We start from the raw sequence: 22342 nt of genomic DNA on the forward strand, positions 1-22342 counted from the left end.
AGTTCATGTTTCTTGAGTACTTGAAGTAGAATGGGGGGGAGAGAAGTTAGTTTCTTAACAATTCTCATGTCTGCTAAACCCTGAGCAGCGACATCAGGGAAGTGACATGGGGAGCACAGCTGTAGAACCACTTGGATTTCAGCTGGGGAAAGAAGTCTATATGTGGCGGCCTTGCTGCTTTTGCCTGGCAAGCCTGGCTTAGAGAAGGACACTTCAGATTGGTGGAACATTTCCACCAATCAGGTAACAGCTGGGAGGGGCTTACCCCACTCCTGCTCAGGGGAGAGGGGGGAGTGAGAAGCCCCTAGACCTGATTGGAGACTGCACTTTTTGCAGGTCTGGCAGACTTCAGGGGTGGGGTCTCTGGTGTAAATAAAAGCCCTGTGTGCTCAGCACACTGGGCAGATGTGGTGAGGGACAGCGAGGAGAGAGGAGCTCCAGAGAAGACTATCATCAGGACCCTGCCTGAGCCTTGAAGGTGCACGGATCGGCGCACGGTGCTCAAGCTCTGGGAGGCGCTCAAGGTGACTTGAGCCTGCAAACCTGGCAAGCGGCTGGGTGAGGTGGTGCATGGATCAGCGCATGGAGAGCTGGACCTTGGAGAAGCTTGAGGCTGCTCGGGCTCCACACAGTGCGCAGGTCAGTGCACAGACAGTCAGCCCTGGGAACAGATCGAGGCAGCTCAAGTTAGCTCTGGCTCTAGGTCGGATAACTGTAGCTCCACAGTGTGGTTCAGCATTGAACTAAAAGAGCCCCAGTGCCCAGAGCAGGGCCGGGAAAGGGGAAAGACCCCTGGCATGAGGCTGGGGAACTGGAGCCAGTGAGGGCTTAGCTCCCATAGGTGCTCCCTGGGTGCCCAACGTGGAGCACAGGCCTCAGAGGAAAGGACCCTCAACTTGAGGCCAATGGCTCCAGGAGGCCTGAGATGGTCAGGGGACACAGAGGCCAGATTGACAGCCCCCAGAGGAAAGACCATGAGTTACCAGGAACCTGGGTCCCACAGGGGAGGCACCCCCAGGCAAGGGACCCTGGGGGGAGTGGGCAGGGGGGAAGGCCCCACACATCCTTCGCTTTCCAGGGTCAGAGGGGAGGAGACCCCAAATATACACTGGGGAGGGTTCTGTGGTTCTCCCAAGGGGCCTGGGGGGAGAAGACCCTATCCCACTTGAGAGGCTAAGTAGTTGGAACCCAGATAGGGTATCTCTAATATCTGGTATAGTTATGTTTTCTATTCGGTATCTCTAGTTATTGTTGGTGTTATAAATAGTTGGGTGTATTCATTCTATATAATGGGCTCCGTAAGAATGTCTTTATTAGTTAACCCACTTGTGGTATAAACTTGCTGGATTGACTGTCCTTGGATCCACCCCTCCTCTGGGCCCGGGTACTTACCCGAATGCCCTCCCTAGAGCAGACTTCCTCTTGCTAACTGACCTTTATATGTATATTTATATCTATACCTGTAATTATATATAAAATTCTTTAAGATAGATACACAATTTATTGAGTTACCAACATTTATATAGCTAAGAACTCTGGGCCTGGGCTAACTCTACAGGAGAAAGAGGGATCTGCCCAAAATTCTGGCATCCCTCTCACAACACCCCTCTTCTGCCTACCCATCCCATCCCATTAAGTAGGGCGCACCCTTGGGTGTACTCAGGTTACATACAACAGACCTGGGCAGACGGAGAAAGGGGCAAGATGTATAGAAGAAGGACGACATTTCCCTTTGAGAATTTTTATGGCACGGATTCATAACGAGCACCTGGATGCAATGGGATTTCCCTATTGTAACCTTATCTCTTCCACAAGAGGAGAATTCCCAGTCCAGCAAGTATGTAGGTAATGTTACGCTGAAGTATAGAATATTGTGTGGCAAAGTGGGGCTCCCCACCTAGCCACAGTATTAGGTTTCCCACTTGTCTCTGGGCATGCCACCCACCTGACTCTTGTCACACCTTGTTCTTAATTAATTAAGATGTTAATTAAGACGGAAGGCTGCCCATTCATGTCCCGATGCCAGGGGGCATTATCTGCAACTCCATCCCTCCCCTACACTGCAGCCCATGCCTCGCAGATGGCATCCACTGATGTTATTCTTACTGGCCCCCACATTGGGCCCCAGAATCCTCCTAACAGGACCTCTCTAAGATCCCTCCATTCAGGCAGCCTACCCTGCCCTCATTCAGGCTACCTAGGTACCTGAAGCTATTTCACCTTTCGGGCGTGGTCCCCCAGGACCTTTGGCCACACAAGCCCTGGCCTCACCTCCAAGGCCCCCAGGTCTCCAGCTCTGCGCATCCCTTGCAGTGGGCTTTTGGTCCTTTTGACCATTCTGGTCCTGGCCCCAGCAATGACTGGTCAAGGGTACTCTACATCAGGCGCCTCTAGCCCCACTCTCTCTCTGGGGTCTGCCTTCTGGCCCTACTAGCCTTTAACCCACCCAGTTGTGGTAGTTGGGGTAACTTACACCATGACTGGTGTTCCAGGGTCTCACAGGGACTCTCACTCCCCCCCCCACACAAAGCAGCAGGTCATTGTGCTCTAACTATAGGTCTTGATTTTGACCTACACTTGGCCTCCCAGCAGTGGAGGACTTACTGGGGTCAGGACTCACTCCTTGCTCTCAGGCTGAGCCCCCTTTGCCCAGCCTCTAGCCCAAATTGCAGCCTCAGGCATCTAGAAATATACCTTGGCCTACTCCCCTTCACTCGGGGCTCCACACTGCCCCCTTAACTCAGGGCCATAGGGCTTCTCCCTGGTGGGCTCAGGTGGCCGTAGCCATGCCTGGCCCCAACTACCTTTCCTCAGGGTCTTGCACCCCACAGGGCTCAGGTGGCTGCAACCATGCCTGTCCCCCACTCTCCCACCTCAGGGTCTTGCACCCTACAAGGCTCAGGTGGCCACAGCCATGCCTGGTCCCCTCTCTCCCTCCTCGGGGTCTCTCGGTGGCTCAGGTGGCCACAGCTGTGCCTGGCCCTCACTACCTCTGATGTTACCGGACCTACCCGAAGGTGAGGGTTAGGGTTAAGGCTCCCCTTCTCGTCTTTCACCAGGGTGATCACTGGCCTGGCATTTCCTGGGGGCTCCTGTGCCACTGAGAGCCCCACCAGGCCCCCCATTCCTGGCAGGGTGCAGTTTTAGGTTATGCCCAGGACCAGGAGCCTCCAATCCATCCCCTCCCACACACCTTCCCCTTAAAATGGTGCCTGGGGGAGGTTTTCCTGCTCCTCCAAAGCAGGCTCCCCTCAGAGCCTGTGAGATCCCTCAAGTGGTCAGCACTCCCCAAAGGTGCTCCGCCACACACCTCCCCCCTCAGAATGAGATCTGGGGCTTCACTTGGCTGCCTTCCCTACTGGGCTCTGCCCCAGCCTACTGCAGCCCCTGCCATATGGAAAGCACCCCAAAGGTGCTCCGCCACTATTGCTATTTAATATTAATTTCATCTCTGAGATGTTCTTCTACATTCTTCAAGGGAAATAACTTTCTGTTTTGAGAAGAGATATAGACAGAGGAGCCTAAGGACCCTGTCTTGGGGCTTTTCATCAAAATAGCCTTTAAAGAGGTTCACTACAGACATCAGCCGAGGTCAGCATGATTACAGGTAAAGTTAATTGACCACAGTGATAAAAGAACACAGCTCATACTATCACTTACACATTAAATTTGTACATTAACCTAATTCTGACTGTCACATTTTGAGCAAAGGTTGAAGGTGAGAGAATCTGTATTGCCTACATAAGAACTAGTGTTGGCTAAAAAGCCCTGTCCTTTGAAAAGGAGCTCCAACCATCAGAGAGAGCATATGATTACTGCAATGGGACTCCAGAACTACCCTCCTTCACCAGATGGTAACTGTTTTGCTTGCTAGTGGATGACAAGTTAGGAAGGCTCCTACCAGTTATTCCTGTTGCCTGTATCAAGCACCAGGATGTTTCTCTACACATTAAAGGCCTCCACTGTGCCTAGCAAAAGCCTTGTTTTTAGAGTGGTGAATATTAGGTAGAATATCCCCCTCATGTGCTGCTTAGGTTATCCTAAAAAGTTATCTTAAAATTATCTGTGAATGGACCTGAATATTACCAGCTTTTGAAGTAGAAGAGTGTATCTCAGAGACTATGTTCCAGTCGAGTATCTCTCTGCAACTCTCATGAGAGAACACAAGAAAAAGGTAATTTCTTAGTGAATGAATAATGAATGACTACTTATTTACTCCAAAATGTGTTAGCATAGGACAGATAAAACACCAACACATTTTCATGATACCTTAATCCAGTTGAAGTGAATCTGAGAATGTATCAGAGAATTCTGTTCCAGTTTGGGGCCTTCCTATTTCTTTTAAGAAAAATATAAATTTCCCGTGTTACTTCTGACATTCTCTAATTTGCTGACAACTTTGAAGTACAGTTTGGGATCCAGATTCTTTAATTTGTGCAAGTAAAATAAGCTTCATGTTTAAGCAAAATAAAATAAGAACTCATCTCTGGAATTGGTCCAGACCTTAAATCCCAAGTCTGCTTTGTATTAATACCCTTTTTATTGTGATACATGTTCAAAGTTCTATCTAAACATTAATTATTACTACTTTTGCTGCCAAAAAAGTAACATTTAGTAGTTAATGTGATTCATGTCATGTCCCAGGATAAGGAGCAGAGCAGGATTCTTCTGTTTGTGTATTACAACAAAAGCATCAAAGACCCATGGGGCTGTTTCTCTCAGCCCATGGGGCTGATAGAAGAGCCAGGAATTTGGAGGTGGGGCCTGCTGCCAAAGGCCCCGTGACAGACCCCCAAGGGGCATGTACATTGGCAATAGTTGCATTAACCCTTGTGCTGCTGCCACTTGCCCTGAGGCCACCATTGCTCACTCCACCACTGTCACTGGGTCTGGATCTGGCCTACAAGTCTCTTTACAGTCCAGATCTGGCCAATGCGGAGGTCAGTCAGTCTGGATACAGCCTCCAGGGAGATTGAGTTTCACAGAAAATAAAGCTGGTTATCTGTTTGAGTCTGAAGTCGGGCAGAGAGAAGGGCAGGGTGGCACCTTAAACACTAACTCAGTCAAAGGCAAGAGCTTTTGTAGGCAACAATGTATTTTGTCAGATGCTATGAATGGACATCTGATGAAGCAAAGCTGTTGCCTACAAAACCTCATGCCTCTCTGAATCGGTTAGTCTCTAAGGTATCACCTTGCCCTATCTTCTACTAGAACATGAAATGGAGAATACAATGTGGACTGATTGCCTGTAAAGGTGCATTTTCCAATGGTGCTATGTATCAAGAAACACATAGCATGGAAGTGGCTGGAATTTTCCATCATGACACACCCATAGTTTTATCCTTTTTCTATTTACTTATACTATAATTATGTCAAAGTTATAATGAAAATATGAGTCGGTAGTTTATTGTGAATAGGGCCTAACTGAAGCTAAAAACTGGCAGATTCTGACCTACAAATAAAGAAGTCTCTTTCTCCCTCACTCCTGTAACATTTAATAAGCTCTCAGGAGGAACGGCTCTAGTTTGAATGGCTAGAAGGCATGGCACTTTCCAACTTCATGATCAACCAGCTCAAGGGAGGTATGCTGAAATTTTTGGATTTCTCACGGAAGAGCCTTTACAGGGTTTTAAAATAGTCGCACTCATCTTTGACATTTCTCTGCACCTCTCCCAAACAATTAATAAAGTTAACTTATCTGCGTAGTAGCTGCAACTCAAATATAGAGCTCTATAACTGTGCATCCAATTAAGCAGGAATAGCTATATTATTTCTTAGGCCACAAATTTAGACTGGGAGAGAAGAGTGAGCCATGAACTACTCCCCTGACCCATGCTGCTGCCTAAAGAAACATTTATAATAACACCTTATGTGTGCATGGTGCTAAAATATGGGAATAGTGGCAGGAATACAGAGAGCAAAGCAACTGCTTGCTTTGTCTATGCTTAATTCCAGCTAGGCAATAAAGACACAGGAGAAATCTGAACTCGTTGTTATAGTAGCACTAGACATGCTCTATATTTATACAGTACTAATAAGTCACTTCAGGACTACATTGCTTCACTGGTTAAAATCTCTATTCTCTCAGCCTTGTGACTCATAATATGACTTAGCCATATTTTAACCTTCAGAACTGTACTCTGTCATGTCTTATTACTTAATATACATTGTTGAGTGTAGTGATGTGACACACAGGATAAACCTCAATGAATTTTGCGTTAAAAGCAAATCCACTTGACTCCTTTTAAAACAGAAATTCCTTCAGTTATTGCCTCACAAATACTAAACCTTGTTGTGTATCAGCTTCTTACATCAGTAATGTAATTGGAGTGGGGCGATCTGCCCATGTGTCAATTTGTAGGGATGGAGCCAATGGGGTTGTGGGCAGGGAGGGAAATCGCTGCCACTGCAGTCTCACAGTTGTGCTAGAAATCACTGTTGTCCCTGAATGTCACAGCTGCCCCATTATGCCTCTACCTTTCATATTTGCCCCTATTTACAGAGCCCCAGTAACCAAGATGAAGTCTGCCCTTCCTCTATACTGTGGCAGAAAGAGGCCCCACGGAAGACCGTAATATAGTATTTAAGCATAGCCAACCTCAAATATTTAAAATGTTAGAAAAGCTGACTCTAAAATTCAGGAGCCTGGCTTACAAATGACAAAGCTGAATAATAATAATAATAGTAAATCCACATCACTTTTGTTTGGCACTTCATTTTTGTCACCCCAGGACACCTAAGTATGATCATCTCAAGAGTCAAAATTCCATCTTAAATAATATCCATACACAAATGGAGATCTCTCTGTCTATTGCTCAGCAGGAACTCCATTTACTGTCTCACCCCCAGGGAGATGGGGAATTCTGTCCTTCTGCCATGGCCCCTCACCCATAGCCCACACATAGCTAAACAAGATATTCTGATGCTCTACCTACATTCCCCTCCATGATCCCCAAAGCACTTGCCACTTCCACTTGCCCCATCTCCATATTCACTTGCCTGCCATACTTCCCTGCCTTTTCTTTCTGTTTTTTTAATCCACTTAATTCTCCTTTTCTGCAGCATATATTCCAACATAGATAAAATGGAAGAATTCAGTGCTAACTCCAAACAGCTTAAAGCAGCTGGCAACAAACAAAAAAAATTATGAGGCAGCAGGCCAGGATGAAATAACTGCAGATATGCTCAAAATAGGTGTGGAAAAGAGTTTGAAAATGTTGCTACAGCTTGTCAACCAAGTAGGTGAGACAGAATCCAACCTCAGACTAGGAAAAAAACAATTCATCATACAACTGCCAAAAGAAGGGGGTTTAAATTATTTTAAAAGCTTACATGGGATCACTTTAGTAGTGCCAGCCTCAGGGAACTCTTTAGTACACTTATTCTAATTGGAATCCGCAGTTCCACAAACAGTAGATTTGAAGAACTGCAAACAGGTTCCCATTTCACTTGTTCTTGTATTGATCCTCCCTTCACAGAATGCAATATCACTGAACAAAGCAATGAGAGGCAGTTAATATATATATTTTTAAATTAAACTGATTATCAGACAGTATTTGACAGTACAGACAGAATGTTCCTATGGCTGATATAGGGAATCTATGAATTTCCTTGACATATTACCCAGTTCCTCCAGAGTCTTTATCAAGATGCTAAATATGCTGTGTCTTCCTTCCAGACTGATTTAATGTTACCACTTAAAGAAGTTACTCTTTATTGTTTGCTGTTGCCAAAAACATTATTACGTGAAATGCATCTGGCATGGAAAGTAGAATACTATGGGTAAATGGAGTGCATGGTAATGATATCTTTGCTAGAAATATCTGTTTCCTGAACACACTGGTAAACGCAACTCAGCAAAAGATAAATGACCTAGCTCAGGGGCAGGCAATTATTTTGGGTGGAGGGCCGCTTACTGAGTTTTGGCAAGCTGTTGAGGACTGCATGGGTAGTCCCACCCCTAGACAGGTGCCCTGGTCACCATCTTGGGACCAGAAATCCCGCCCCCTAACCCCTTATCTTTGCCACCAGAAGTCCCTCCCCTTGCCCGTGGAAGTACTCTTTTTAGCAAGGGGTTTTGTCATCTTGGAACCAGAAAAATACCAAATTATTAGAAGCAAACTTCTAAAACATTCATTAATTTGATTTCAAAACACAGTTTTGCCCTGGTTTACATGCGTTTGTGTAGTGTACATAGAAGTGATTGCATAATATCTTAAAATGAAGTCTTATGCTTGTATATTGTGGAGGGGCTGTGAGTGTGTGGGTATGCAGGGTGAGGGAGCATGTAGGTATGTGTGGGGATATGTGGGGTATGGGTGGGTATGGGTTTGTGGGGGGAGGGTGGCTGGCATGTGTGTGGGGGGTGTGTATGACAGTGCAAGGGGGTGTGGGTGCACGTATATGGTGGGGTGTGCATGTGGGGCTTGCCCTATGAACACACACACATGCATTGCCCTGCCTACACACACACACACACACTCTCTCTCTCTCTCCACCCCTGCCTGCATGCGTGCACACACCCCTGTACTGGCAGGGTCCCATGCTCCCTGGTCTAGCCATGCAGCCAGGAGCCATGTAGTGCTGGAATAGGGTGGGGGCAGAAAGCAGGGAAATGACTGGGGATAGGTGGGGCTGGGCTCCTGTCTCCTGCTGCCAGCTCCCCCTGGATCCTAGTGTTCCTGTCCTCTTTGACAGGCAGCCAGGAGCAGATAAATATTTTCTAAATTTTTTAGGGGTCCCATGGGCCAGATAGAATGGCCTGGTGGGCCAGATCCGGTCCGTGTGCCGTATTTTGCCTGTGCCTGGCCTAGCTAGCATTACCAAAGAAAAAAATTCCTACAATCAACAAGTCAAAAATCAAGGTTGAAGTTTTGAAAGTCTTGTATAATTCCATTCTTATAAAGAAGTAACAGATTTAAGTACTGCTTATGGGTTGACTTGTTAAGCAGTGAGCTCCACTATTCTAGATACTACATTTATGATAGCATCTTATTAAGTAGGCCTATGAAAACTTATGCCCCTCTGAACCAGTTAGTCTCTAAGGACCATGGTAGAGGTCACATTTAAGTCATTATTAATGTGTTAATCATGTCATAAATTGCAACATGCTATACATTTAGTGAATTTATGTCATGATAAAATGGCAAATGAGCCACAAAGATGTTCCATATTTCATGGATCTGGGACCCAGACCTGATCTCTGTCTAATGCCTGAAGGCAGCCCTAAGTCTTAAGTCTGGGAACTGGGGCTCTCCTCTGTCCCATCCCTGGAGGCAGCCCCATGTCCCAGTTCCAGGATGCAGGGCTGTTTCCTACCTGTTGAAAGGTGCATCAGCATAGTCATCCCCCATGCTGGGATCCTGGCTCCACAGTCTGGCATGGCAGAACATGGAGTTTTTGTGACTGAGCATAAAAATCCTCAGAGTCCAACTATGTGATCATTTTTATGTTTGCCAGGGACCTACGATACCACCTTTCCCTGCCTTCTGCATTTATGATGTAAAAGCAGAGCATTTATTCACTAGGTTTCATGCTCTTATTATTTCCCTGCCTTTCCCCATTTATCTACTATCATCTTTACTTGTCACTATTGTCCCTTATAGCTGAAGATGATAGTGCTACTGTGAGGCTAGTAAAATCAAGTGCAGGGGGTATGTAAATGATTGCCTACACCTATTCAGGGTAATAACTTTTGTCACAAAATTTTCAGTGTCACTCACTGCTGCTGATGCATCCTTCACCTTGGGCACTTCTACACATTGCCGTTTGGCGATGTTGCTATGGTGCCGTGCTTTAGTACAGCATGGCACAGTACATGTGGCTACTGCGCTGTGTCCATGATGCATAGTTAAATTTTGCTGCTATGTTGCTATAGCAGCATGCTATACTGGGGAAGTGTGCCGCTATGGTGACATAGCTGCCAATCACTTGTAGACCCATGTGATCGCTATGTTGCTGTAGCATGCTGTACAGTGGTGTACTGCACTGGTATGTCACCGTAAGAGGACATGTAGACGCACCCCTTGTGTACTTCTCTTAACAAGGGCATGCCAATGCTCCTTAAAAAGCTTATGCCTCCCCTTATCTTGGTGTTTGATTGCTGCTTGCTTAAGGATGAAAGAGTTAGCTGGAAGATTGCACTAAATTAAGAGCACCTCTAGGGTGTCCTTAAAGCATTTCTTGAACAACCACACTTTCTGCTGCTCTTACTTCAGCTCACAGTATTGGAGCTGCTTGGGCACTCATGTATTGTCCAGCTGAGCCATGTATTTTGTTTATAACAGCTGGGCCTTCATTATTAATGCCTTTATGGACATGAATTCAGCAAATGTCATGGCTTTGCCATTGACAAAGTCCTTGTTGTAGCACTTCACTCAGAATAGAGCACAAAGAGCCCCTGGTAGAAATTCTTCAGTTGAAATTCTTCTGTATAACATCCAACTCTTAGATCTACATAGCAGTGTGGTATGCATGACAGATTTATAGACCTTTAATCTGATGGAAAACTTGACCAAGCTGCCTCATACCTGCTTCATAAGCCTGCCAAAGGCTACTGTAACTTTCTGGATGCAAAAGACCCTCCCCACCACCATCATGATTAGTACAGTTATTCAAAACACTTACAAGGTAAGAGAACCTGTGATCAGAAGCTCAGTTCTGCATGGATATAGGAAAAAATCTGTACTCTTTTCCGGGCTCTGGTTGGCACATAACCCTTACTTGGGGTATCTTGTCAAATCCAGATTTTGAGTTCTTTTGGATAGAGCCAATAGGCAAAATCCTGGCATCACTGAATTCAGCTAAAGTTATACAACTGATTTTAATACAGCTATCCCTTTATTTGTTTGTGCTATATAGGGCACATTTTGGGACAACTGCAAACAATAATATTGATTAACATTAATATTAAAAAAAATAATGTGTCACAATGAAGGACTTGAATCTGAAAATTATTTTGTCTTCAATTATAGGCCAACATGATTTAAAAAAAATGGAACCTCAAGTTAAATTAAATCAGTTTTAATGAAGGATATGAAAGCTTCTAGGTATTCCAAACTTTTGAAATGTTAGCACACTTACTTAGGTGCCTTAATCTAGTTACCCATTTTTTTTTAAATGTGGCTGTCAGTTTAATAAATGTCTAGATGTTACTGTAGACATTTGAATAGAAAGTATAAGCATTTTTATAAATCATTGCTATGCAAGTACTAAAACTACAACATTAATAACTGTAAAATGTAATTTTTTTTTGTTTAAAACACTTACTACCTGATGACACAGTCAAGTCTGTCTGTTTGGCAATAAATAGCAAATAGCACTGAACTAAAAGAACAGTTCACTCAGTCCTCACTCAGACATGCTTTTATCTGTAAGGAAGATTTTCTTCCACTTCAAACGTACAGCTTTTATACATCAGTCACTAAATATATGGAAAAACATATCTAAAATCCTTAATCAAGCTTTCCTACTTTTTTCTGGCTCCTGAATAAGGAAACTAAGTATGCTAGATAAGCATTAACAGAGAAAATTATCAGTCAAATGGATTACTAATAAAGGTTTAAGGGGGAACAGTTTTAGGAGCAAGTTGAAAATCAACTTCATGTGACCCCTCACTTCATCAGCTTTTAGTCTGGCATTTTCTTATTGAGAATAAAATATTTATTTAATGGGTCTATTTCATGCATTTCATATTTAATGCATCTATGCTAGAAAGTTAGTTTCCAGTGGCAGGCATGATTCAAGGGGCTTTGGACAGTGGCAGCTCAAAGAATACCTTGCTTTCCTTTTTTACAGAGTAACTATCAAGCCTGGTGCTCTGGGCAATGCTTTCCTTTGGAGGGCATGGGGGTGAGCACTGGAGAGAAGTAGGAAGGGCAGAAACAGGTATCCTACAGTTGGGAACAAAAGGTTTGCTCCTAATGTGGCAAAGACATGTCATTTCAGCACCATCTCTAAGTCAGTGCCCAGAGCTGGTGCCCAACCTCCCAGTTAGGCCACTGCCTTTTAGCCCATGCAAGAGCATAACTCCCATACCATAAAAGGCCAGCTCCTGGTGCTGTACCTTGTACTGATATTGAGAAAGTTAATGCTTCTGTCAATTTTAGTCTCAGGCTGTAATCGCATTTCTGATTCTGGACCCTGAGGACAGACGTACATGGGCTGGGAGGACCCCAGGGCTCCTTCCTTCTCTTCTGAATTCACACAAAACCAAATACAATCTATTAAAATGGAGCTTATGCTCTGCCATCATTGCATGTACTCTGCTGTTTGTGCTGACCTACTAATGCAGAGACTGCAGATGATACCACCTAGGTGGTATCTACTTGAACCAGGGGAGGGAAGGAGAAGAGTGAACAACAGTAACAAAGAAGGTGACATGAAGAAGGGAGCCCCCAGAACAGAAGTGCAGACATCTCTTCCACCTATCTTGTGGGTCCAATAAAATATATTATGCCAAAATTGTGACCTCTCATATATTTCTTGGACCATCACAGTGACAATGTCCCGCCATCCTGACTAAACTACCCTCATCTTATGCATAAATTACATTCACGAGCTACAGATGATAGAAGCACCCAGATACAATATTTTGGACAGGCTGCAAGACAGAGGAAATGCATTTTTAATACTGTCAGGGAAAGACAGTTCATGGTAGGGTTACAGGGCTGGATCTCAGTTACAAAGAGCTGGAAGAAACATTGGCGCAGCAGTGTGATCCCCCCTCACAGGAAAACGGAGCTTGAGCAGCTTGTGCAGATCAGGATGCCTGGACTGGAGAGATGCTCAAAGACTTCTTTATTCAAGCAAGCCAAAAGGAACGCCCAGTGGCAGGTGTGGAGTCCAAGACTGCAAACACATGATGAAGCCAATGCACCAGCAAATTCAGTTAGCTAATTCCTAATAGGGAAGGCAGAGAAAGCAGCACTGATAATCCAGATCCCAAGAACACAGAGTCACAACAGTGAGGCTGAAGACACCACAGACACAATTTGAAGTCCATTGGAAGTACAGGTGGAAAGGCTGCAGTGACAGGAGGAGCTGAGGCTGGGGCATGCAGGAAGAATGAGGCAACACCCCACAGGAGGTTCAATGAGTTAGCATGTTTCAAAGAGGGTCAGGCCTGCTAGAAACCTGAGAAGCACAGACGCTCTGAAGAGGACTGTCCACCAACAAAAACTGATATTGGACAAGTTACTGGCCAAAATCACCCGACTGTCTCTGTAGGGAGAGGAATCTGTCTGTTTGGCAAAGCTGGGGAAACCTCACATGAGAACCTATACAATTTTGGGGTTCAAGTTTTTGCATTACTTGAAAAAATATGTCCTTGGAAAGATGACTGAGTAAAACTGGGCACGTCTGGGGGAGGTTTGGGGGGGGCGCTGACAGAAGTGCAGGCCTCCGCTCTAACTCACGGCACTTTAAATAAACATAAGCCTGTTGGGTGAGGGGAGGGAGGAAATTTGAGCCTGGCTTCAGGTAAGCCACCAGCTGAGGAGCTGCCCCTCTCCCCAGCCTACCTGTCAGCAGGAAGGGAGGGGAGAGTGGGAAGCCACTGGCAGTGCCCTGCTGTCTGGGGTTAGCACAGCCTGAGCTGGAGTGGGGCCAGAGGGTAAGGGGATTGTGGGGGGGCAGGGGCCATGAATCGGGGGGGGGGCTCTGATCCACACATGCCCCTTTCAACTCAAGTTGGGCAAACCCCAGCCAGCAGGTTGCTGCTGCTACTGGCTTCCCCCTCCCCCTTCTTGCTGATAGTCCTGGGGTTAGGGCTGGGCTGCATCAGGCCAGCCCCGTTCACACCACAAATTAACCCTATGGAATACAAGTTCCCTAAGGTGCTCCAAAGTGAAGCACCATCATCTAATATCTCATTTGATGAGACTTAATTTGTTGCACAGTCACCTTAAAAGCGCTCTGCAGCCATGCCCATGTGTCATGGCATGGCTGTATAGCACTTTCAGGGGGTCGATCATGCAACAAATGTAACTTCTGCCTGTGCCCAGAATGGCAAATAGCCAAAGACTGAATGAATAGGTAGCTGGCAAATGACTTGAGAATATGAAAAACTTAAATCGCTACAGGATTCAGCTGTGGCATGGGACTCTGATCATGGGGAATTAATTGAGACTGATTTTCTGATGAGATTATGCGTGCCCTTGGGAGGTCACAGCGACTGCCCACAGGCAGCAGTGAGCAGGGAGCTCCCTCAGGTGGCTGCAGAGGTGTCAGTGGCAGCATTGGTGGTGGCCAGCAGTGACTGGTGAATGCCTGCAGATGCCGCTGGCCATGTCAGCAGTGAGGAGGGAGTTGGTAAGCAGCAACTGCCTGTAGGCACTACTGGCAGTGGCCAATCACAAGGGGTGCGCGTGCACCTGCGTGCACACCCTATGCATAGCCAATGAATGAGACAACCTTAATTTGGATGCTAAAACATGCACATGATAATTAAAAAATGCATTCCTGGATTTTGCCTGAATTACACTACTCATTTATATAGGGTAACTGTGATGGAAGATATAATAAATGTGTCAAGGATGGAAAGGATAATCCCAGGACAAGTAATAAAGAAAAGAAGGACAACAGATTGAAGACCAAAGTAGGAGTGAAGAGCCATCTCTTGTGAGCGTACGGGTGAAGTTACATGTTACATTTAGACCATACTAAAGGGCACTTAAAACATGAATATCCTTAAGTTAAAGCTCATTAACTTCTGCTAAATGCTCTCTGAGTGTCTCAAAGTTATGCCACTTCAGGCAATGGTTAATTTTGGGCTGTGCTACACAGAGAAGGACCCCTAAATAGAAATAGTAACCTTGAAAGGAAGGTCGGGGCAGGACACTGCATCCTGCCTATTGTTTTTTGAAGCTGGCATCCCCACTAGCAGGAGAGGAGATGTTCTTGTGAACTGCTCCAGTAATACATACACATTTTGTTGCTATGGAGCTTGTGTCTCATATTTTCAGAGCTTTTGCCTGCTTATCCACCGAAGAGGTGACAACAAGTTTGCACACCACCACCCAGGAATCCAAATGGATGTAAATGGCAATTGTGTTAAGGCCGTTTTGCATTGCCAGGGTGGAGTAAAGCAGCTTTAATGAAAACATGAATCAGACCTGTCATCTGAAACAATCTTATTTTGATTGTTTATACCCTGCTTTTCCATTGTCTCTGTATTTTAAATGTAAAACCTACTGCTCATTTTGTCTTTTCAGAGCAGAAAACCTGGCCACTATCACATCGGATTCTGGTATCAGAGACAGACACATATCCGAATCTCATATCAGAAACAGACAGATTGCCTGTTTTTTCTTCTAAACCAGCTCATCTCTGCTTGCAGTTTGCAGCCATCTTTTCCACAACAGCTGACATCAGGTGTAAATTTTTTATTTTATTATCTTAGGGGGAATTTGAGCTACTGCTGAGGCTCATCTGTACCCTTTGCTTTCTGTGGAATGAAAGATGCTGAAAGCACTATTCAGTTGGCTGAAACCACTTGACCCCAGTAGAGTTACACCCAGGCTATGATAGTGTATAAGAGCTCGGATCACATTTCTAAGTGTTACTGCATGAAACTGACTCCTGTGAGAGAGATGGGGAATCTCAGCTATGCTACTCTCTTCCAATATATTTCAAAGAAACAGTCAAATTTTGAGTAGTGCACAAATATAAAATGGTGAAAAAACCCATCTCATTTCTTGTCCAATTAAAAGCCTGGCTACTATTATTGCCATGTACTGAAGAACATATCTCCTAGCACAATTGTACCCCCAGTGCAGAGAAGGCAAAATAAGTTATGTCCCATTTATTGAGAAGGTAAAACTGCATTAATGGAGGCAGCTTTTTAGAGAACAGTTTTTTGCACCAGAGTTACAACCAGTCATATCAGCACTCATGGAAAAATTCAATATAATTGAAACAGAACCTTCTCTATGTGTGCATCTTGCCACTACTTCATTTGCTGTGTAATGATATGGTAACATGACAAAAAAACAAAAAAGGTTGTATCTCTATTGATAGTTAACCAGAAGGCTTGGCAGTATCACACCTTACAGACTATCTTTCATAGGCTACAGTACAACCTAGTCTGGTAGATGTAAGTTAGACTTAAAACCACTCTAAAGCCCAACCCACTTACCTGTTCTGGTAGCACTTTAACTTGACTCCAAGGCATTGCGCACACTGGCCCTTGAAGCTCTTCTGAACTTCCCATCCCTATTTGCCTCCCAGTTTGCCCCTCCCGGTAGAGTGTTTGGAAAACACAGAAATGCTATGAGGATTGAACTTAGGAAACGTGTCAGCAGTAATTCTAGTTTCCTGTTCCCAACTTCTGGTCTTTTTACACCCCATTCTCTCTCTCTTCAGCCTGGAAGTAGAGATAAACTGGGAAGGGGAGACAAGTAACCCACAGACCAAATCCTAAAAAGGTTCTAATTTGCATTTAAGAAGTATAAAGTGAATGGCTGTGATGCCAGCTATAACGTATGACATAGGTAAAAAGTGGCTTATGTAGCTGGCTGAAGAAAACTTGAAGGCTTACCCTAAACACTAAATGAACACATCCTAAAATATAGGTAACCTAGTTCATGAACATTAGAAAGGCATATAGCCCTAACACAAAATGATATAAGATATAGTAAGAATCATCAGATCATATTGACTTCTTTGGCACCTTCTTAGAGGTATTTAACTCCTTGCAAGAGTTGGCCCATAAAAAGGCACAAAAAACAAGGCAACTAAATGTATACTACAATTTGAAAATACTCTCCTAAACCTGTTGCTACAGCATTAATAACTCCAATGATACAAATAAATTTTTGGTTTCTCATCTTAAATTCATTAGGATATTAACTAATCAAATGTAGCTCAAAGAAGGACATTGGACCATTGTTTGAGTAGTCTTTGTTTTATTCAGAGTTTGACCTTAAACAAGTAATAGCCTCCACAAATCACAAAGGACTTATAAGTGCTGAAGAAAATAATAGGAGACAGCAAGTGTAAAAATTGAGCAGGCACACTATTCCTAAACACTTATCACCTCTACCTAAAAAAAGAGGATAGGAAGAAAGAGTCCTCCTTCCTTCTTCAGTTTCCAATAAGGATGATGCCATAACATTCCATGTAAAATAGTCTTAAATCCTGTAGAACTTAATAGAAAATAATATCCTTTCTATATAAATATTCAGACAATCCTCTAGAGTGCAATACAGCATTATACCTCTTCTATTAGAATGGTTTAGAGAAATGATCACTCTCATTAAATTATATGGGATTTTTCCATACGGGAAAATTTTTATCACAACAGTATATTTTCATATATTTTATGGAATATAACTGTATTCAAATATTTATCAGGATGCACCATCATTACTAGATTTGAGAATTGTCAGAAAATTCCTACATTATAAATGTGTTTGAATTACATGCCACAGCTCCGTTATAATGCTAATAGGATTCTTAGATGATCTTCTTGAAGTAACTGCAAAAAACACCTACTAGTAACTAGTAGTTGGTAGGGTCAGAAGGGACCTGAGCAGATCATCAAGTTTGACCCCCTGCCACAGGCAGGAAAGAGTACTGGGGTCAAACGACCCCAGCAAAGTGCCTATCTAGCCTCCTTTTGAAGACCCCTCAGGGTAGGACCCAGTATGCTCGGAAGTTGGTTTCAGATCTTAGCCCCCTGACAGTGAAGTAATGCCTCCTGATATCTAGCCTGAATCTACTCTCCGTAAGCTTATGGCCATTATTCCTTGTTCCATTATTCCTTATGGCCATTATTCCTTGTTACTCCCAGTAGTGCTCGGGGGAACTCTCCCATTGCCTGCTAGTCTCCCTTGGCCAGTTTATAGACAGCCACCAGATCCACCCTCAGCCTTCTCTTGTGCAGGCTGAACAGGTTCAGGTCCCGTAGCCTCTCCTCATAGAACCTGCCCTGCTGCCCCCTGATCATGCGAGTGGCCTCCTCCGGACCCTCTCCATGTTGTCCACATCCCTCCTGAAGTGCGGTACCCAGAACTGGACGCAGTACTCTAACTGCAGCCTGACCAGTGTTGCATAGAGGGGGAGGACCGCCCTGGACCTGCTTGAGATGCATCTGTGGATGCACGACAAGGTATGGTTAGCCTTCCTGCCTGCGTCCCCGCATTGGCGACCCATGTTCATTGTGCAATTCATTTTAAAGCCTGACTCCTTGCTTGTTTATTCTAAAAGTTACATCAGGGTGTTTCCCCATAGGTACTGGTATGGAGATTTCATTCTTTCTGTTCTAGGCACCAGCAAATCATATAAGTACATAACATATGCTTTGAATGTATGCTTAAATGCTTTGTCGGATCAGTGCCATAATAGGTTTTTCTGCTTCTCTGAAGAGGATCACTGTTTACTTGTATAAAAGCCCGTGGAGAATGCCAATAAACGAAAAGTTTAAAGTACTGTACTATGAAACCCTGTCCTAGCCAGAATAGACAAAAAGGGAAATTGCATTGCGGCTGGGACAGTTGTCAATCACAGCCAGAAAATCAATGAGGAAGAGTGCATACAGTCTCTAAAACAGTTCCGTAACTGACAGCTGGAGAAACAGTTTGATTCCAAGGGAAGAGCTGTGCAGCTGCAGCAAATCAAGGCTACTATAGCATGAGAAGGAACAAGGTATTCAGAGTTTGAATATGTGCATGGAATTCAAAACAGCACTTCACTAGAGTTTAAAAAACAGAAAAAAAAAATCAAGCAGGCTTTTTGTAGTGCTTAACATTAGGAAACACGCATTATCCTTCTCTTACAGGCTCTTACAGACATGGAAAATCCCCAAATACCAGTGCTTTGCTTTCAGCTTGGTGCGCCCCCACACTGAGCACAGCGCATGCCCAGAAGAGGCATCGTCTTAGTTTGAGCTGACTCGCTCAACGCCTGCATAGCTTGGGACCTTCAGCAGGGCTTTTTGGAATGTTTATCTAATAGCTGATTGAATCAGCTATTAGATAAAAGCACCAAAAAGCCTTGCTTAAGCACCTGATCTATACAGACACCACGGTGCTGGTATAACTACTGCGTTTCCTCCTCTGGTAAAGCACTGGGTTTTTTTCCCCTACATCTGTCAGTGCCTATAAAACATTACTTACAGTTTTATATAGAACTCTCAACCAAAAGATGATAAACTTCCCGAACAAAAATGCTTTAATAAAATGAGACAGTTTTTAGGAGTAGCAAAGGGCAAGGGAAGAGCAGCTACACATTTTAAACAATGGCTGGACAAGATACAACATGATGGTGCCTTTGAATTTCGGAGATAAAAGGGCTTATTTTCAATACAGTGTGTGTGGATAAATGTATAGGACTGCCCTTTTGATAATTAATTCTCTGTTTGAAGGAACTAGGCATCCTACAATTGCTAATGAGAAAGATGTTTCTCATTCTTTACGTACTAAGTCTGACATTATGAAAATAAAATTATAACTATTAACATATGTTAGAAAAGGAGAGTGACCTTTAGCAACTCTACCTAAATTCTTGTTTTTAAGGTTAAACTAGAATGGTATATTAAAATGCAAGGTAGATTTTACAATCTCCAAGATAACTTTGTTCCAGGCTGTATAAAGGAAATATTTCAGTGCCTTACCTGAATCAATACACTGTGCTTGATGATAATCATATCAGGCTAACCGCAGCACATCACTCTTACAAGAAGTCATACTTCCATTGGTCTGTGGAGAAACAGAGGCAGAAAAATTGCTTCCATATTTATTATTTTAAAACTTTACAACATAGTGGAAGAATGGAAATACTACCTGACTAGACCATTGGTCTAATATTCCACAGAAAACAACAGCAATACAAGTTGAAATGGGGAAATGTTCTGTCCTTACAAGTAGTGCCAACCAAAGTATACAGAGAAAAGAGGTGGGTGTAGAATAATTAACAGGTATTAAATCTATTGGAGCTTTACCTAAAAAAAATAGCTTAAAATAATTTTTTGCTCCTAGCAAAACCTTTTTTCATTGCTCCCTGTTGACTGAGGCCAGGTACAGAAATTACACACACTAGTCTAAGTGGTGGGAAACTGGTCTAAGCCTATAACAGAAGAGAAGTTTAGTGCACATAGCCTGGCTTAAAAATGGTGGAACTGGGTTTAAAATAGACCTGGATGGATGTAGTAACAGATTTAATCAGTTTAGGTTAAACCAGTCTATTGAACGTGTGTGCCAGATCCCCTCTTGATTCAAGTTAGGTCAATTCAAATTAGGGTCGGCAAGTGGGGGAGGCTTAGAACTGGAGTTTCCCACCCCAATCTGGGAGCTGCCCAGCTGATGGGGGCTTTCCCTGGCTGCCTGGTTGAGACACTGCTGCTGCCTCTCACAGCCCAGGGCCCAGATGGACAAAGCCCCTGCTGCATGGGGCCCCAGCCAGCTGGGAAGACCCAAGCTTGGGGGGCCTGGGGTCTGTTTCCCCATCACCACTCAAAGGCAGGAAATCACAGGGAGAGAGGCCCTGCACGACCTTGTCCGGTCAGTCAGCTCAACCAGGCAGGAGCAGCGGGGGAAGCCTCCACCGCATGGGCCCCTCCAGCTGTTCTGACTGCGTCTAGCAGGGCTGGATCTGCAGTTGGGGCCTCCACTTTTCCCCCTTTCCCCCTGCCGTGGTGGGGCTGTGGACAGATTCTGTGCTGGCTCCCCCCCATCCCTGTGCCTGACAGCAAGGGGTTGGGGGCATGTGCCAGGCAGCCAAGCAGGAATGGCCCCTTCTGGGCTGGGGTGCCACCATTGACAATGTCTAGCACACTGGAAGGCATGCAAGAACACCCTCTGCCTTCTGGTCTCAGCCACTGCAGGCATCTGCTTGCCTCCACCCAGCAAAGGGTAAGCATGAGTTTTGTTCATTCATGATCCAAACCATGCAGCTTAGAGAAACTCTCATAGACTGGATCAATTCTTCATTGTGCCTTTAGACTATTTATACTTAGCCTGAGTGTCTTGGTTTAAATCATGACTCCAGAAAATATATTACTCAATGTCATGCAAGATCCTGACCACTAAAGCCTGGCTAGTGCTGGGCAAGAGCAGCTCTGGAACATCCCCCCACCCCGACCCCTTGGGGATAGCAACAGCGGCAGGTGGGAGAGGGGGGAATGGGTAGGAAAAGGATGTGCTGCTGAACAGTGCCAGAAAGTCAACAGTGGACATTTTGAACACCTATAGTAGTTTATATTAGGATCAAAGGAAGGTAGGGTTGGAAAGGGACTTCACAAGATTATCTAGTTCAGCTTTCTGCTCAAGGCAGGATCATCCTTGACTAAGCCATCCCAGCCAAGAGTCTGTCTAACCTGCTCCTGAAAACGTCCCAGGATGGAGATTCCACAGTTACTCTAGGTAGACTGTTCAAATGCTTGACTGCCCTCACAGTCAGAAACTTCCTCCTAATCTCCAACCTAAACATCCCCTGCTGCAGTTTGAGGCCATTGCTTCTAGTCCTGTCCCACAGCCACAGAGAAAAGCCTGTTTCCATCCACTCTGCAATTGCTCTTCAAATATTTGAAGAGTGGTATTAAACCGGACTTCAGCCTTCTTTTCTCCAAATTAAGTAATCCTAGTTCTTTTACCCTTTCCTCATAAACCTTGTCGCATAGGCCCCTATTCATTTGTATTGCTCTGCACTAGACTGTTTCCAGTTTGCTCACATCCTTATTGAAATGTGGGGACCAAAACTGCAGGCCTCACCAGTACTGAATAGAACGGAAGAATCACTTCTCGATTTGCAAGTGGCTAGCTTGTTAATGCAGCTCAGTATGCTATTGGTCTTTTTGTGCCATAAGAGCACACTGCTGGCTCATAGTGTAATCCCTGAGTCCTTCTCTACAGTACTGCAGCCTACCAAGTCATTCCTCAGTCTGCATTTGTGTGTGCAATTATTCCATATCAAGAACACAACTTGGTGCTTATCCTTGCTGAATTTCATCTAATTGATTTTGGACTATTTTCCCAGGCTTTCTAGGTCATTCTGGATACCAGCCCTACCTTTCAGCATGTCAGCAACCCCACCCAACTTGGTGTCATTCCCAGATTTGCTAAGTGTGCGCTCAATCCCACTGTCAGTATCCTAGAGTGTATCTCATTCGGCCCTGACAACTCAAAAGCATCTAGCTTCTCTAAGTAATCCCTAATTTGTTCTTCTGCTGCTCTAGGGTATTTGTCTCCCTCCCCATCTTTGCTGCCAAATGCACTTGTCATCTGGTTGCTGACTTTATTCATGCAGACTGCAGACCAAAAGGCCTTAAGAGTAAGCACTTCAGCCTTCTCTGCATCATCCGTAAGTAGGCTGCCTTCCGCATTAAGGGACCCAACACTTTCTTTGG

This window comes from Crocodylus siamensis, chromosome 1 (genome assembly GCF_052110815.1).
Source record: "Crocodylus siamensis isolate JL-2025a chromosome 1, ASM5211081v1, whole genome shotgun sequence".
NCBI classification, from domain to species: Eukaryota; Metazoa; Chordata; order Crocodylia; family Crocodylidae; genus Crocodylus; species Crocodylus siamensis.